Source organism: Coenobita brevimanus, unplaced genomic scaffold (assembly GCF_032717465.1).
Source record: "Coenobita brevimanus isolate Jiangsu-jjx unplaced genomic scaffold, ASM3271746v2 jjx.HiC_scaffold_2672, whole genome shotgun sequence".
Taxonomy (NCBI): Eukaryota; Metazoa; Arthropoda; class Malacostraca; order Decapoda; family Coenobitidae; genus Coenobita; species Coenobita brevimanus.
The window spans coordinates 90,611-110,271 of NW_027643623.1; the positions used below are offsets into that span (position 1 = coordinate 90,611).

General features: G+C 42.4%; 1 pseudogene; it reads right to left on the reverse strand.

Moving 5' to 3' along the window:
* Nucleotides 1-252: 252 nt before the first annotated feature.
* LOC145389973 (protein GVQW3 pseudogene) lies at nt 253-618 on the reverse strand (annotated as a pseudogene).
* Between the last annotated feature and the right edge of the window lie 19,043 nt (nt 619-19,661).

Genomic DNA, 19,661 nt, shown 5'->3' on the forward strand with positions numbered 1-19,661 from the left:
TAGTGTTGCCCAACATCTCAGCACTGTATGAGAAAAGCAGCACTTCAATTAATCTATTATCTTTCTTTTCACAGGTGGTTTTGTAGCTCCTATCAAGTGTCCTTTGTCACAGAATAAGCCTTGAGCAAAGGATTAACATTAAGTTCTTGGCTAACTTGGGAAAAACTCCTGCAGAAACCCTTGCCATGCTGAAGGATGTGTGGGGAGAGGAAACAATGTCCTGTACACATTTCTACGAGTGGCACAAGAAGTTCAGGATGTGGCGGGGTGATGCTCCAAAATGTCCCGTGACACATCCACATGGCGGGTCTTTTGGTCCTCGGAGAGCAGTTTGGGCACCAACTTTGTGCAAATCTGCATGCCCAAATCTTCCAATAAGATGGACCTCACTGACTCCCTATTCAATCCCAGTTGCTCAGCCATCATTCTGATCATCAGTCTGCGATCACTCCACACCAGTTCCTTGACTTTCTGGATGTTGGCATCATTTCTTGTTGTTGAGGGACGTCCTGGATTTGGGTCATCCTCCACATCATCCTGGCCCATCCTGAACCTCTTGTGCCACTCACAGATACGTGTACGGGACGTTGTTTCCTCTCCATACACATCCTTCAGCATGGCAAGGGTTTCTGCTGGAGTTTTTCCCAAGTTAGCCAAGAACTTGATGTTAATCCTTTGCTCAAGGCTCATTCTGTGACAGAGGACACTTGACAGGAGCTACCAAACCACCTGTGAAAAGAAAGATAATAGGTTAATTGAAGTGCTCCTTTTCTCATACAGTGCTGAGGTGTTGGGCAACACTATGATGTACTTCATTACTGTGTGGCTGATGAATTGTGTCATTAGCAGCCAAAGTCCCATTTCTTTTTTGTCACACCTCATACAATATCAACACCTATCTGTTTGTATCATTTATAAAGACTCCAACATGCCAGTGTAGATTAAACATCAATGTCTCTCTATACAACTACGGCTACAACCATCACAACAGCTACTACTACTACAACCATCACAATTATTACTACTACTATTACTACTGCTACTACTATTACCACTACAGTATTCTCAGTAATCAGTTAATTAATCAGTAATGACGAAATTATTTCTTGGTACACTCCGATCCTCTTTTGCCCCAACAGGAGCGTAGGTACCCGAGGCTAGGCTGCTCACTCCCAACATTTAAATCTGTCTGTCTGTCTGTCTGTTGCCAGACGCCTTAATCCCGTAAGGGGTGGCCACAAACAAATCGCCTCCATGTCACTCTGTCCCCTGCCATTTCACTCCCCTGCTCCCAGCTCACACACCCCTCTCTGTTATACCTCTCCACTCCATCCCTCCATCTCATCCTTGGCGTCCCCCTCCATCTCCCCCCCTCCACCTCACTCACATACACTCTCCTCATCAGTCTCTCACTGTCCATCCTCCCCACATGGCCAAACCACCTTAATGTGTTTCTCCTAACGCTTCGTATCACATCCACACCAACACCACAACATTCCTTCACTTCCTCATTTGTCAGCCTGTCTCTCCATGAGATTCCAAATGATGCTAGGAGTTCTAAACACCTAGAAATTGGCTGAAAGAATTCCAAAAGCATTTTCTGATGTTCTCCTTGCACGGGAAAGGCAGTAATTAAAAGTCCTATCCTCTGCTGCCTGATTCCTTCCTGGGTAAGGCTTTATTAAATAAGGTTGCGGGATGATGAGATAGTGGTTTTGGGAGGGGACTTAAATGGTCATGTATGTGAAGCAGCACAAGGTTATGAAGGAGTGCATGGGGGATGTGCATATGGTATAAGGAATGCAGAAGGGGAAAGGATGCTCGAGTTTGGGGAGGCAGCGGACATGATTGTGTGCAACACGTATTTTAGGAAAAGAGACAGTAGGTTAATTACGTATGAGTCTGGGGGAAATAGCAGTCAGATAGATTATTTTCTGGTTAGGAGGGCCGATAGGAGGTTGGTGAGGGATGTTAAAGTTGTGGGAAGTGGGGAGTGTGTGCAGCGGCACAAACTATTGATTTGTGATATGGTGCTTAAAGAACGAATGATGAAAAAGAGGACTTATGTACCTAGAGGAAAATATGGAAGCTGAAAAACCAAGTAGTAAGGGATGCCTTCTATAGCGAGATGAGGAGAGCGGTGGCTGAACAGGGAGCTGTAGACAGAGGCGTTAATGAACAGTACAGAGCCCTCAAGAACAATCTCTTGAGAGTTACTGATGTAACATGCGGTTGGACAAAAGGACTACCAAGACATAAAGTAACTTAGTGGTGAGATGAGGGTGTAGAAGCTGCAGTTAAGGAGAAAAGGCTTTTCCGGGAATGGAAGATGGGTGGTAGCAAAGAGGAATTTTTGGCTGCCAAGCATAGGGCTAGAAGAGAGGTATACAGGGCAAAGTCTGAGTCACAGAGACTTTTATTTGATAATCTAAATCATGGGGAATGGAAAAATATGATATTTAGGGTGGCAGGTCAGGTGAAGAGGGTTAATCGGGATATTATAGGTGAGCAGTGTGTGAAGAATGATGAAGGAGGGTTGGTGGTGAACAGTGGGGATGTTGGAGATGCATGGAGGGAGCATTGTGGTTGGTTGTTAAGTGGGGAGTTTGACTGGGATGGGGAGGGTTTGCAGCCAGCAGATCCAGTGTCTGGCCCTTGGCCTTTGATTGGTGCTGCTGCTGTGAGTGGGGCGGTGGGCAGGGTGAGGGTGGGGAGGGCAGCAGGTGTGTCTGGGTTGACTGCCGAAATGTTGGGGGCCTCGCGCAATATGGGGGTGGGGTTGGTCGCTGACCTGATGAATGGGGTTATTTGTGAGTGTGTTGTCCCAGATGATTGGCTGAAGAGTGTAATTGTAAGTGTGTATAGGGGGAGGAGTGGTGCCCTGGAGGGGTGAAATTGTGGAGGTATGGAGCTTTTGGATCGGATAATGAAGGTAATGGAGAGAGTTTTAGAAGGTGTGATTAGAGAAAGAGTGAATATTGATGAGATGCAGGTAGGGGGACCACTGATGCAGTATTCATTGTTCAACAGCTTCAGGAAAAGTGTATTGGTGGGAGAAGGGATCTTTATTTTGTTTTTGTTGATTTGGAGGGGGCCTTTGACAAAGTCCCTAGGGAGGTGGTGAAGTGGGCAATGAGAAAGCTTGGCTTAGAGGAGTGGCTGGTTAGGGTGGTTATGGCTATGTGTGTGGGTGCTCACACCCAGGTGGGAGTGAATGGAGATTTGAGTGATAAGTTTTCCGTGGATGTTGGTGTGCATCGGGGGTCAGTTTTGAGTCCCATGTTGTTTGTCATGGTACTTGAGGCCCTTTCACGTGACTTTAGAAACGGACTCCCGTGGGAGTTGTTGTGTGCTGGTGATTTGGTGTTGATTGCAGAGAGCGAAAGGGAGGCGAAGGAAAGGTTTAGGAAGTGGAGAGATAGTATGGGGCACAGGGGCTTGAGGGTGAGTGCAGATAGAACAAAAGTGATGATGTCTGAGGTTGGTGGCAGTGCTGTCAAAGACGAGGGAGAGTGGCCATGTGCGGTTTGCTGCAGGGGCATGGGAGGTGGTTCCGTCTTGTGCGGTGTTTGAGATGGGTGGGTGCATGAGAGATTTAGTGGTATCAGAGGTGGACTGCGAGATAGTGCTGATTTTGCGTGTTGGAGAGAGCAGGTGGAGATTGTCAGATGTGAAAGGACTGAACTTGCTGGTGAATCTCTTGAGTGTGTGGAAGATTTTTGTTATTTGGGAGACATGTTGTGTGCTGGAGGTGGGGCTGGAGCTAGCTCTGTGGCTAGGGTGAGAAGTAGTTGGAAGAAGTTCAGGGGGCTCTTGCCTCTCCTGACATTGAGAGGACTCTCCCTACGTGCTAAGGGGTCTTTGTATGCAGCATGTGTTAGGAGTGTAATGCTGTATGGTAGTGAGACCTGGGCAGTGAAGGAGGGAGATATTCAATTAAACCATGCCACCTCTTAAAACCACCATACTAAAACTGGCCATGGTGCAGGAAATATTTAGTGAAGTCTGGAGTTACACTGAGTGCCAAAACCAGCTTATTACATCCTTACTGATGCTGGGTGTGGGGAGTGAGTTGGGGGGAGGGCAATCAAATGGTGGGTTACAGAGCGACTTGGAGGCATTTTGTCTGGGCCTCCCTTTGTTGGATTACAGGCTATAGATAGATAGGTAGATAGGCTGATGTTGGACACTGCTGGCAAGGGCCAACTGAAGACTAACCTTAAAAAATGAGCATAGGGGAGAAGTGGCAGTGTTCATCATATTTCCCTGAGTGGCATGACTTCCAAGATAGTCACACCAGCAGCCAGTTTGTATGTCCCACTGCCACAAACAGCACCAGCCTGGCCTAGCCAACATTCTGTGGCATGGACTCGACTGGCAGCTGCTTCAAGGCCCTGTTGCTGGTGCCACTGTGGATGGGAAACACAATATCATCAACAGCCAGCCCTTGTAAACTTAGTGGCTTGGTTATTGCTGGCCCTACATTTGAAGGACAGACAGTAGAAAATACAGACAGGAAGACAGTAGGAGATACAGACTGAGGAAGACAGTTAGAAATAAATACAGGGGAAGACAATAGGAAATAAAGACAGAGGATGACAGTTAGAAATAAAGACAGGAGAAGACAGGAGAAAATATAGACAGAGGTAGACAGTAGGAAGTACAGACAGAGGAAGACAGTAGGAAATATATACAGAGGAAGACAGTAGGAAAAACACAGAGGAAGACAACAGGAAATACAGACACAGGAAGACAGTAGGAAATACAGAAAGAGGAATATAGTAGGATATATAGAGGAAGACAGTAGGAAATGAAGACAGTGGAGGACAGTAGGAAATACAGACAGAGGAAGACAGTAGGAAATACAGACAGAGGAAGACAGTAGGAAATACAGACAGAGGAAAACAGTAGGACATACAGGCAGAGGAAGACAGTAGGAAATATTGACATAGGAAGACAGTAGGAAATACATTTGGAGTGGTGGACTCAAGGCCTGCCAACTGCCACTGAACTGGTCAAGTGGATTTGTCTGCAACCATCGACTAACCAAACCTACACCATACCACTGTCTACCTCATCTGTCTTCTGTGTCACCCTAAGTGTCTTATCTCTGGCCTGCCCTTATAACTTTACCAGCCCATAACAACTCTACAACTCTATATGATGATCCTTCCACACTACATACTAGCTCTGCCATATAATTTTATTCTGCTTTGGGAACACTTTTAAAACCTTCTGATACATGAAAACTCCCTATATTACATTCTTACTGATGCCACTTTTTTTTTTAATGTAAGGAAGAAGGAACCAAAAGCCTGGAAGATTGTTTCCTCCACGAAAAAGTAAGATAGACAGCCAAAATTCGAGATCCATTCACTGCAAGACAACTAGGCACAAAGTGTTTGAGAGATTAGAGGCCATAGGCTGTAGGAAATACAGATGGAGGAAGACAGTTCCAGAGTTGACCTTTTGCATACATGACGGACCGGGTGTAATGATTAACTCTTGCATTTTACAGAGTTTAAAAAGAGACCTGTAACTTCAGCAATTTAAATTCTTTTGATATGATGGTCTAAATGATGGTCCTTTCTATGGTATTCCCTCTATTATCAGAAAATATTCAGTTTGAGGAGACCTTTTGTGTTGCCAGAGTTATGAGAAAAATAATTGCTTTGGGGTCTTGCAGCCGCTGATGTTTTGAGAGGGGAAAACTCAATGTATGTGCTTACAGATTGCACTTGTAATGAAGGGTTCATCATCATCATCATATACTCCTCATCAGCTCCTTATCATTATCATCCTCATCTTCATCCTCCTCATCATCATCATTCATAATCCTGACCTCTCTTTCTGACCTAAGGCAAGATGAGGTGAGGGATTGTTCAGAAAGCAAGGAAAGAGAAAGCAGAGCATGGGGCAAACACTGTTGTAGATGAACAGCATGCACAAAATGAACACATAACTGACATACCACAGAATGAAGCTAGGTAGCCGACAAGGACACACAGCTCCAGTTCTTGGTACATCTCCACCAACACCTTGTCAAACCTGCAAGAATGGGATATGGCAGTGGGCACTTAAAAATGACCTATTAAATTCATCATCAGCTAGTCCTTCCCTACAGTTTCCAGCAATTGCAAAAAGTAATGAGCTGGTTTGGGTACCTTGTTTATAGCCATCCCTTATGGGATTTAGGGATCAGAGAGTAGACAGACAAGTTGGTACATAGGATTCCTGCTATAGCTTCCAATCCACAGAACATATTATCAGCACTACCATGACCAGCCTTGGTATGGGCATGCATTTAAGAGGAAGCATGGCATAATGACTAACTGAATCTGATGCTATTTCACCAATGACACATCTTAAGACTGCACTAATGCAACTGGTAAAATGGTAACGGGGAAAACTGTGGGTGTGTATGGTGTGGCAGATGAAATGCTGAAAGCATCTGGTGATGTAGCAGTGATATTGTGAATGTTTATAAGGGGAAGGGTGATGCTCTTATTCAAGGTAGCTGTAGGAGAAAATTTTTGGCCTGCATGAGCAAGGAGACTTAACATTAATAAGAGACAATTTGGTTTTATCCCTAGCAGAGGAACTGTTCATGCAATATTTAAAGTACTGTTAGGCAACTCAGGAAAGCTTTTAGGGTAAGAAAACATATTTACTTTGTTTTTGTTGACAGTTCTACTTTCATTACTCTATTTTCTTGCATCTGGAGGGGGGGGTGAGTTGGGGGGAGGGTAGTCAATTGGTGGGTGACAGAGTGACTTGGAGGCGTTTTGTCTGCGGCCACCCTTTGCGGGATTAGGGCGTCGGGCTATAGATAGATAGATAGATGGATCCTTCCCACCCCATTTTCTGTAAGAATTAATGTTAGGATAATGCTTAGGTTAGATTCATATATGTCAGATGAGGTTATGAGAGTACATAATATTAAAACATACATGATCTGGGTTACAATAGACTAGGAAGCTCTGGGTTAAATTAGGGTAGGATGGACCAGATTAGATTCAACAGGTTAGCATAGAGTGGGATAGGGTTATAAAGGTGAGATTAGGTTAGCTAATGTTTGGACTGGATAGGATATGTTAGGTAAGTCTAGGTTATCTATTTCTAATGCTAACCTGCCAAGTCTTGTACAGGCAATGCCACTGGGGTGTCTGTGAGGAGGGTGGGGGTGGGGGTGAGATGAGGGTTAAGCACCAGGCCACACTCCCTCTCCAGGCTCACCAGGCGACAGTGGACGTACTGCAGCTTCACTCCCATGTCTCTGTGTCTCTGCAAGTCCACTGGTAATATCAAACTTATGACTTGTACAAATTTACGACTATGGTAAATGACTACACAATCAACAGTGAGGCAGATGATGTGTGTTAAGCAGCAACCATTTGTTATTAACTCTTCCACTCCATCAGGTTTCCCTCAAGCTAAACACAACTGTCTGGTGGTAACAATAAAATAAGGCTTGAGTCATACTTCAGACACTAATGAAGATTTTTTTTTCTTCCACTGTATAGCTGTAGTGAAACAAAAATATTCACTACAAAAGCAACAAAGTCAATTAACCCAGCATAACTTCACTCTAAATTTTCTTGTGAAGTGTACAGTCATGGTTAAAGGCTAATGTATATCTGAGTACAGCAGACTCTACCACCACCATTCCCTGACTATGAACATATTCCTTACTATCTCACCTACTGAATTCATCTAAATTTCAGGATGTACTAGGCCTCAGTTCCCCAGTCCCTGGCAGTTCCCACTAATCCTCTTGATGATATCTGAAGCCACAATGAAGCTGAGTAGTGATGGGGTAGGGCAGAAATTACCCAGATGCTTTCACGCCATAACTTCACTGGACATGTTAACTTTAATAGCATGGGAAACAACCGAAGCACTGGCACAACTGATATAACTTTTTGACACCACTGTTCCCCAGTATTAAATGGAGACCAACAGTCTGAGTTACTTTGTTAAGCCAGTATTAACCTGCAGACACATACACTCCTTGAGAGCTGTGAGTACTAACCTGCTGTGTATTAACTTATGTACTGTATTAACCTGCTGAGCTTTACCAGAAGACATAATCCCACTGCCGCTGCTGTTTCGGGTCCCTGATGATGATGGAGGATATTCTCTCTCTCTCTATTAATCTTCTAATTTTTCTACCTTTCCTCCTCCTGTCTCTATTTTTCTCCCTGTTTTGTCTTTCCCTGCTTCCCTTCACTTTTTTCTCCATTTTTCTCCTTCTTCCTCCTATTTGTTTTTTCTTTTCTCTCTCTGTTTATACTCTATTTTCCTGACATCTTTTTCACTGTTACCTTTATTTTGCTTTGGTTTTTGTTATACTTTAAAAATACATACTTTTTACCTTCCCTAAATCAATTCTTCCTCACTGATCATGCATGTTTGCTGATATTTTTATATTACCTTTTCGTACTCCTTATTTTTTTGTTTTATGTTGATGGAGGAGAGAGCCACCTTCTCAGCCATGTCATCACCACTTGTCCTCACACTGGCCCTTGTATCTGCAGGAACAGAAGCACTTTAGTTCATCTGATTACTCATTTCATCACCATTAACTCCTTCACCTTCATCATTCTTTGTCTGTGTCTGCCCTCCTCTCTTCCTGTTTCTTACCACCATTCACTCACTTAATGTAGGCTGCCTTCTTCTTCCTTTACCTTTGTCACTCTTTCTCTGTGTCTGTCCTTCTCTCTTCCTACTTCTTACCACCATCCACTCACTTTATGTAGTGCTGCATACTTCTTCACCCTTATCCTTCTTTATCTGTGACTGTACTTCTCTCTTCCTGTTTCTTCCATCTTTCTTGTCACTTTTTATTACTCTTCTTTCCTTTTCAGGTGGCTTTACACTGAGTGACAACCTGAGTGACAAGCCTAATGGTGCCCTGTAAGCCAGGAAACCATTTACAACGCTGGGTGGTAACCATATAACTAACCTATACGTTTTCCCTACGTGTCAACAAGTGGAGTTGATGGAGGGTTAGTGCCCCTCCCCGTAAAACAACTAACTCAAAGACAAACAGCCACTCTTTGCTGGATTATGGCATCTGGCTATAGATAGACAGAAAGATAGACAGAACTTATTTTCTTTAGTTCACTCATGCAACTATGGTATGGTTTTAGTCACCTGAAAAAATCTTTAACAGTTAACAAAGGATATGTTCAATCCCTCTAGCCTGCAATATCACTCCTAAACTGAATCAAACCATCAAACAGAAACAGGAGTACAAAAAGATGGAGGTCAACATATTAAATGGGCTAATAATATTTCACCAAGTCAATATTATACTGCAACAGGAAAAGTGAAAACTAGTAAAAACTAAACGGCTGCAGCGGGGTACTAAAATGGAATCAAAAGAAATTGGTTATAAGAGTGGTATGGGACGAGGGATAGAATACTAGACATCCACAGCCATGAGAGAGTTAAATATAGATACCTGGTACTGTACAGATAATGTGACGAGCTGCTAAACAAACTGACATGACAGACCTGGTGCTCACTCACTGACTGCACCCGGTTCAGCATTATCACCTCCCGTACCTCAACCAGGAGGTCTGCCTTGGCCTGCTGGTTGGCCCAAACATAACACTGTACAGCTTCCTGATGGCATCTTCCTCCAGGTCACTCTCGGGTTTTGTGCATCATTTCTGAAATATAACATGGTGGGGATATTTATACATCTCACTTATGAACACATCAGTAAAAAAAACAAAAAGTTGGAAACATACCAGATGCACTGTCTTGTTTTAAGGTAAATTATATGAATGTACAATACTATAGAGAAATGCTACTACTTTACATCAGTAACAGTTTTGTGTAATGGTAGGTGGAGTAAACTAGAATGAAATTTAGTATATAATGAAGGCATCTTGAATTGGTCTATTACTGGTATCTTGTTTTCATTTTTCTTGGAAGGAACAATCTTGCATACTTCAAGCCTTTGGTTCCTTCTTCCTTGCATTAAAAGAAATAAAAGATATAATATACATGAAGAAAAATGCACTATGAATTAGCTGCCTTATATGTGGACACACATACAAAATTGTAAATCATCTCTAAAAAATCCTATCACCATACTACACTGAGAAATACACTGAGGTGGTCTGGACATATGGAGAGAATGGAGACTGAATGACTAAGAGAGTGTATGCAGATGAGGTGGAGGGAGGGAGAGACCAAGGATGAGGTGGAGGGATGAAGTTGAGAGGTATATAAGGGAGGGGGGAGTGAGCTAGGGGGGAGGGCAGTCAAATGGTGGGTGACAGAGCAAATTGGAGGGATTTCATAAGGGACCACCCTTTCCGGGATTAGGGCACTGGGCTATTGATAGATAGACAGATAGACATACAGAACTGTAAATCATCTATAAAAAAAATCCTATCACCATACTGAAAGGGATTAACCCTTGCTAAACTACAAACTTCATATAAGGTACAATGAAGGTGTGCACGGGCCCAGCTGCAAGTCTGGTATGAGGTACAGTTTACACTGGCTATAAAACAATGATTCAGAGGAGGTAACCTATCTTACCAGCAATCAGTGTGGCAGGGGTTCATGCTCTCCTTCTCACTCTACCTTCCAGCACTCTGTCCACATGTAGCCTATACATCACCTCAGAGCCACTCTCCTTATCCAACCCACATCACCAATTCATTCTCCATCATCTTTCTATTATTCTAGCTATGACCTCACAACTCTGGAAGTATCTTCCTCTGTTTGTATTTCCTACTGCCTATGACCTCCAGTCTTTCAAACACAGTTTGTCCAAGCATCTTGAAACAAATGGATCTTGATTTTGGCTCTGTTAACTTGTTTTTTTTTTCTCTTTCTCTCTTCCTCTCTCTCTCTCTCTCTCTTGGAGGGAACACTCTTACAATCTTGCAGGCTTCTGGCTTTTGGTTCGTTCTTGCATTAAAAAAAAAAAAAAAAAAGTCATACAGTCTGGAAAAGCCCTCTGGTCCTGAACAAGTTAATAACCTGCCCAGTCCAAAAGTCTCTCCTGAGCTGAATAAAACTGCATGAAAGATGCAGGACAAAAAACGTACTGAAGGAGTATAGTTGTGCCTGAGTCTTTCCCATATTGGAGGAGACCAAACTGTGTGGCCCAGTCACCCAGGTGGTTGATGCAGTTGACATGGTGGCTCAGGGCTGAGTGGAGACAGGCCAGGATGTGCCGTTGATGGTGGAGCACAGGTGGCCAACGTGGAAAGGCTTGGCAATGCTGGGTGAGCTGTGGGATGAGTGGTGGAAATAATAATGGTCATGTTCAAGAATGGAAAACTGTTACTGATCAATGGCACAACCAGCTCCAAATTATCCCTTATGAGGTGCAAGAGCCCTGGGTTAGGGTACCATACTGAAAAATTTAGGGAAAACAACAAGCCTACTCTTCTTGTGGCATTACATGATCAGAAAAACACCAACCATTTTTTTTTTTTTTTTTTTTTTTTTTAGAACTAAACCTATGTGTAGGAGGCATAAGACTTATTCTACATGAAGCTACTAAACCTTTAGACCATCATGTGTTTTACTGAAAGGCATACTGAATTTGCAATTTGTATTTACCTATTTGTAGTATACAGGAATTGAGCAATGCCCGTGTTGTCCTGTCTCCATATCCACATTTATCAAGTCTACCTTTACACACATGAATGTTTTTCTCATGAACCACCTCTTTGTCCAAGTCGTTCCAAATATTTAAGTATTTACCTAATATACCTAATTGTGATATACACGGAATGTACTATGCTCGTGGGTTTCCGTCGCTGTTTCTCAATAAGTCGAATTTAGCTTTAAACTCGTTTAAGTTTTTAGACTGGACGATCTCTTTGTCCAGGCTATTCCATAAGTCTATACTTCTGTAAGGAAAGCTATATTTCTTGATATCCTTCAAGCAGCTTGACTTTTTCAATTTCATTCCGTGTCCTCTTGTTGCTCTCTTATCCCATACAAACAGATCTTCTTTGTCAATTTTATCCACTCCCACCATGGTCCTGAACACCGCAATCATGTCTCCCCTCTTTCTCCTTTCCTCTAACGAAGGCAAATCCAGTTTTTCCAGCCTCTCTCTGTATGACAGGTCTGTCAGACTGAGGACCATCTTGGTTGCTGTTCTTTGTATTCTCTCAATCTTGTTTATATCTTTCTTTTTGTGTGGGGACCACACTACCGCTGCATATTCTAACCTGGGGCGGATCATGGCCACTATCAATTTTTTCATCATTTCCTCATCCATATAATGAAATGCTACTCTTATGTTAGTCAAGAGTTTATAAGTCTCTCCAACTATCTTGTTAATGTGCTTTTCTGGTGACAAACTATCTTGGACCAGCACTCCCAAATCTTTCTCTCCTCTCCTTTTTGTGATTAATTCATTACCCAAAAAATAATACAGTGATGGTCTCCTGGTACTTTTACCCATTTCCAATATTTTACATTTCTTTAGATTAAATTTCATTTCCCACGTCCGGCTCCAATTGTGTATCCTATCCAAATCCTCCTGCAGTATTTAACAATCCTCCTCAACCTCTATCTTCCTCAAGATCTTTACATCATCAGCAAACAGACTTGCATAACTGTTCACTCCATCTACCATATAATTTACATAAATCAGGAACACAAGTCAAGAGTGAGAGCCGTGGAAATGAGTTATTTAAGAGGAGCCTGTGGAGTCACATGGAGAGACAGGCTGACGAATGAGGATATAAAGGAGCGTTGTGGTGTTGATGTGGATGTGATAGGAAGCGTTATGAGGAACACACTGAGGTGGTTTGGCCATGTGGAGAGGATGGAGGGTGAAAGACTGACGAAGAGAGTGTATGTGAGTGAGGTGGAGGGGGAAAGAGGGAGGGGGAGGCCGAGGATGAGATGGAGAGATGGGGTGGAGAGGTATATGAGAGAGGGGGGTGTGAGTTGGGAGCAGGGCAGTGAAATGGCGGGGGACAGGGCGACTTGGAGGCGATTTGTTTGTGGCCACCCCAAACGGGATTGAGGCGTCTGGCAATAGATAGATAGATAGGAACATTACTGGCGCCAACACTGAGCCTTGAGGTGTGTGTGTGTGTGTGTGTGTGTGTGTGTGTGTGTCTGTCCGTCTGTCTGTGTGTGTTGAGTCGTGTGTGTACGCAGGAGAGCCTGTGTTTGCGTCAGGCAGGGATACTGAGTGTGGAGGGATGGCTGAGTTCATATTAAGCCTGTGTGAATAGAGGTTTTTGTATGCATGTTAGTAAATGTGTGTGTGTGTGTGTGTGTGTGTGTGTGTGTAATTCTAACTCACAGAAGAATCGTGGAAGAGAATTACATGCGCTTCAGTTGAAGGTGTGGGATGATGGGTCTCTTTGATCCCACTTGAACACATACAAGACTTCAGCATGCAAATATAATTATGCAAACACACACACACACACACACACACCACACACACACACACAAAATCACGTTCACCTCCTGTGATGTTCGACTTTGGAAGGACCTATCAACAAAAGACCGTAATGCATAAATCAATTTAATTTAGCCCAGTCTCAACTAACCTACCTATATTTGCTCAAACTGAACCCTGCCTAACCTCGAATGACCTAATCTAACTTTAATCAACCCAACCTAATCTGGCTTAACCTCACCTAACCCAGTCTAATTGTATTTAACCTCACAATCTCACGTAACCTCCCAATACCTAACCTAACCAATTCTGACGCAGCCTAACTGCATCTAACCCTACCTAATCCTACCCAGTCTCACTTAACCATACCATACCCGACCTAACCCAACCAGCCAAGCCTAAAATGACCTAATCCAACCGAACCTAACCCAACAAAATAAAACCCAACCCATAACCTATCAAAACCGACGTATTCTAAAGCAATCTAACCTAATCCGTCTATATCTAGTCGAACTGAAGCCAACCCAACCAAAAATTACCTAATCAGACCAAACCCTGCCCAAAGTGACCTAACCTAACTTTCGATCAGCTATATATTCGCTAAATTTTTTTGCTGCTGCCTGAAAGTCTACGGATGTCACATTCCAAGTTTCGCCTGTTCTGTGTACACGTATAACTTCGTTCTTACCTAATTGTATCTTTACAGGAATGAGTCAAGCTCGTACTGTCTCGTGTCTTAAACCATATTTATCGTACATATCCTTAAATTTGTGAATTGTTTTGGCACTATTTCATTCGGTAGTGCATTCCATTGATCAATTGCTCTGTTTGGGAAACTGAATTTCCTTACGTCTTTATCACCTCTCTTCTTATGCAGTTTTTTGCAGTGTCCTCTTGCTGATGCTTCTCCATATGTTAAGTAATCATTTGTGTGTGTGTGTGTGTAATTCTAACTCACAGAAGAATCATGGAAGAGAATTACATGTGCTTCAGTTGAAGGTGTGGGATGATGGGTCTCTTTGATCCCACTTGAACACATACAAGACTTCAGCATGGAAGTATAATTATGCAAACAGACACACACACACACACACACACACACACATATACACACAGCTCTCTTTCTCTCTCTCTCTCTCCAACTCTCTCTCTTTTATTCTAGTTCATATTTCAAGTGCATATGTAAGTCTATGTCTGACCTTTCACCATATATGTCTGCCTGATTCGCCACGGCTACAATATATCATCTTGCCTGGTCATTACTTACAGCCTCGTCTCTGCATAATAAACCATGAAATATTGTAACTGGCGGACCGTGGCAGGAAAACGAGAGAAAAAGAGGCTGGATAAGAGATAAGGAGCCGAGAGTAAAAGCAAAAAGAACAGAGAATGAGATAAAGAGAGCAGAGACTGACACAAAAAGCATAATGGCATGAATGGGGCCAGAAAAAGTGAAAGAGGAAGGACAGAAGAGAGGAAAAGGATAGACACCCAAAGCAGCACTACACTGAGTGAGTGGATGGTATGCACAGGAAAATGGCACAGCTAGGAACAATTTTACAAATGCAGTACTTAGTCTCCTGTCATGACACCATCACTCCAGCAACCAATGTTTGTGCAGTGGGCATGGAGAAGGATGACCCTCCTGTCCTAAGGTGCTTTCAGCAGAGGTAAAATGGGTTTTTAGCTTCATAAAAACCTATGCATTTGTGTCTCCTGTTGCCACTATTTGGTAACATGGAGGCACCTTTCATACTCAAAGGGTTAAGACATCTTCCACAGTGGTACTGCATGTCATTACTGTACTTTCAAGTTTATAAATGATATATTTATTAATTTCTATATTAACCCAGTGACATTAAGTTGGTGCTTTAATAAAGGCATGTTATTTATAAGTTAACATATTTAGAGAACAATTATGATGCTATAGCATGTGTAGGTCTTTTCACCTGATGGCAGCTGTCCCTGGCACCACCACCGTGCATTGTCAAGATGGCAGTTATGGAGCAGAATGTCATTACTAATGCTAGGTATTAATATCAACCACCCTGGCATAGTAAATGGTTCCTAGACTACAAAAGACCACATGGTTTGTCAGTCGGGGTAGAATCACAGTGTGAGTGGACTGCAGGTGCCCCAAATTATAAGAAGGCAAGTTATAAGTACACACTCACTCCCTAACCATTCCAGCCCCTGGAATCCTGACTCCACCTCATAAATATCCTCACTTAAATGCTTCATATTCTGGCATTAATATCCTGTATATCTCAGGAGTCAAGATGGAGAGATGGTTATTTTATGCTGTGTTAAGTAGACAAACAGACAGACTGACAAATGAGGAAGTAAAGGAGTAGTGTGGTGTTGATGTGGTTGAAAATGTTTAGAGAAATACTCTGAGATGGTCTGGCTATGTGGAAAGGATGGAGAATGAGAGACTGACCAGAAGAGTTTACCAGTGAGGTGGAAAGGAAGAGGGGTAGGGGGAGATCAAGAATGAGGAGAGGGATGGAGTGGAAGGGATGGAGAATAAGAGACTGACTAGAAGAATGCATGTGAGGTGGGGGGGGGGGGGGAGACCAAGGATGATATGAAGTGGAGACGATGGACAATAAGAGACTGACTAGAAGAGTGCATGTGGGTGAGATGGGAAGGGAGACCAAGGGATTTGGAACCCTTTTAAAGTGGCAGCGTCCGGACTGACTCTATCGGATAAGTACACGTGAAGCTACAGAACGTGGTGAAATTTTTTGGCCTATCAGATGAAGCTGGGATTCTGTAAGCTTGAATGGTGAGTGAATGGAAGTGTGTCCCATTGAACTGGGCAGACTCTGGCTGTCTGGACGCTGCTACTCCTCACCCCACCCTAGGGTGGGATGGGAGGTCTGGATGATGATGATGATAATGATGATGATGAAATATGGAAGAATAAAGAAGGTAATAACTTATACCATTATTTAGCAAATGAAAGTATTAAAATAATGAATAAAAAAATATATGATAAAACAGGTATTGATGCTGATGAATTAAAATGTGATGAACAGACATAAATGCTGCATCACAATGGGCATGACCTCAGTTGTAGATGTTATACAACTCATGAAACAAGTCTTCAAATTTCAGAGTACTGAATGGTGGATAAATAAATGTGAAGGCCAATAACCCATACACCTGACTGATTTTTATTCCTACTTGACCATTTTCTTACTTAATTTCACTATGCTACCCACATGCCTGTGCTGGAGAATAGGGATGGGAAGACGATTATATGTAAGGTGAATTTCCCCATACACAAAACTTCCTTTGGATGATTTAGAGAATGTACAAAGCAGTTTGCCACATTTATGTAAATGAATATGCTGAAAATATACCAGTAATCATAACATCAATAGACAAAAACTATAGGAAAACTACAGGATGCATCTGTTAACCTAGAACCATAAGACTGTGCAAACAAGACAATGAATAACTACATCTTAAAACTCTTACCTTCTCCAGTCATATTTTCTGATGAGTCTCGTCGATGGCCATTAGGTCTGTTTGGTGGATAATTCTGCTATGTATTCTCAGGCGTTGTTACCTGTGAGGTGGAGAAAGTAAAGGCATAATGAGATTCATAACATATCATATCATTTACAGAGGTTCCAGCATGCTTGCATACATTGGCCTTGATCACCTATTGGCAGCTCTCCATCCTGCTTGATCTCTGGCAGCCTTCCTGTTCAGTCCCTTATCCCTGAGGTCACACTATGACCTCATCTCTGGTCTTTTTCAGTGTGCCTCTTGCAACCCTACCCTCGAAGTTCACTTTTCTTACACTTTGCACCAAACTGTCATTCTCCATCCCCTCCACAAGCCCTTATCATCTCAGTCTACCCCTCCTCATCACAACACCAATACATCTCTAGTCTCATCCTTCCTCTAAATACTTTAGTTGTAAACCTAGCCCCCCTATGCCTTGCGTTCAAGGATGCACTACACATCCATCTAATCACTGTCAGTTCTGTATGTTTGAGCCAACAAATACAGCATCCTCTTCCTTTACTGCCCAGGTCTCACTACCATACAGCATTACATTCCTAACACATGTCGCCTACAAAGATCCCTTAGCATGGAAGGAGAGCCCTCTCAATGTCAGGAGAGGCAACAGCTCCCTGAACTTCTTCAAACCACTCCTTACTTTGGCCAAAGAGATGCTCCAGCCTCACCTCCAGTACATAATATGTCTCCCAAATTAATAATAATAATAATAATAATAATAATAACAATAATAATAATAATACAGTAATAATCTGGTCTTTTGTTTCTCAAAAGCACCAGTCCCTCCATAGGGAATTCTCTAGCTCTGGAAACACGTATACATTATTTTTACAACTGCAAGAATTGTGACATCTCTCATATACAATACAAACTTCATCATTAAAGAAAAAAAAAAAGAAGAGGAAAAGAAAGGGGCAATAATTAAACCCTACAATCATCTGTCATAATACCTCTCTTCAGGACGTTGCATTTTTAAAAAAGAAAGGCTTTTTGCTGTCTCTTAAAGGATTCAGCAGAAGAGAGTTGTCTCATGGACAATAGCAATCTATTATACTGTATAATCTAGGGGCTCTATACACAAAAGAACGATCAGCGAAAGATGACTGGTGAATGGCTCCAGGCTCGTCAAGATACAAGGAATCATCTTCACTGCATAACATCACACCTGGGCGTGCCAATGGGAGTTTTAACAATTCAGCAAGATACTTCAGTTCACCAAACTTAAGAACCTTGAATGTAATAAGATACACTTTAAATTCAATTCTAGCCTTTACTGGTAACCAATGCAACTCATTTAGGAACAGGGTAGTTGAGGTTCTCAGCAGGAGACCAAAGATAAGCCGTGCCGCCCTGTTCAACACAGACTGAACTCTTGTTAGTATATTATTTGGAAGACCAACCCACAGTGAATTACAATAATCAACACGAGACAAGACCACTGCATGGACCAATGTTAAGAGTGTTACGAATTCTACTGTCTAGAGGAAGAAAATTCTAATTGTAACATGGCCAAACAAGTAACCCGTAAAAAGTGAACAGAAATATAGTAAGAATATAAAACTGAGCAAAAAGTCTGATATATATTACATATTATACAATCATTAAATGGTCTCACCAAGGTTAACACTGCCAAACAAGCTTGCAGTCGTCCTGCGCCAGGTGTTGCACCGTCTCCCTCAAGCGTTAGCGGCCATGACTGCAGGAGGAACTGCCAGGAGTGCTTGGCAAGAACATTTGGTGCAGACTCATTAGACTGCTCAGGTTCTGTTGGGAATGGCACATAGTTAGGAAATAATATCTCCAACATTTTATAATAATAATATCACCAACATTTTATCTCCCCTGGGGATAGGGGGGTTTTTCAAGAATACTCCCCCAGTATCCCTGCTTGTCGTAAAAGGCGACTAAAATGGTTGGCGGAGGGTTAGTGCCCCTCCCCAGAAAACAACTAACTAAAAAAACAAACAATAAGCCTCGGACTTGGAGGCGATTTGTTTGTGGCCACCCCAAACGGGATTGAGGCGTCTGGCAATAGATAGATAGATAGATTTTATCCAAATTTCCCATACAGCGTGTTGCATGAAATGTTTCATGCCTGACAAACTTCAGCAAGTTGTTCTTGAGACAATTTTGAGTTAAAAATTGCTGCATCAACGTGGGTTCATTTCTCATCTATTATGCTCAGGTTCTGTTGGGAATGGCAGCAGATTAGAGACTGGTATCTGCAAAATGTTATCCATCACCACCACCACCAGGATTATCATCATCATCGTGTCTTTTTTTTTCCCCACCTACAAGTGGGGTTAGGTGGGGTCCAGAAGGCAAGGAAGAGGAAGTAACAAGATAGTGATGGACATAATCATTTTATCCAACCATCCTATATTTTAAAAATTCAATGCAGCTTTATAATGAACCATGAGCATCTTTGAAGTAAACAATTAAGTCACCATCAATTTAACAATGAAACCACCAAGACATGGAGTACTTGGAGAACACAACACCTAAACCCTTCAATCACCAAGCCCTTGCCCTGTGACTGTGACCTTTGACTGATCATTCCAAATACAGAAATGTGCCTTACTTGTAACGATGGCTTTTTGTATCCTGGCTCCCTCTCTGCACCAGCTTCAACTTGTTCTTCAATTTACTCCTCAGACCACCAGCTTCTTTCATCACCTTAGCCACATCTTTCTTCTCTATGGTCATCTTTTTCTCT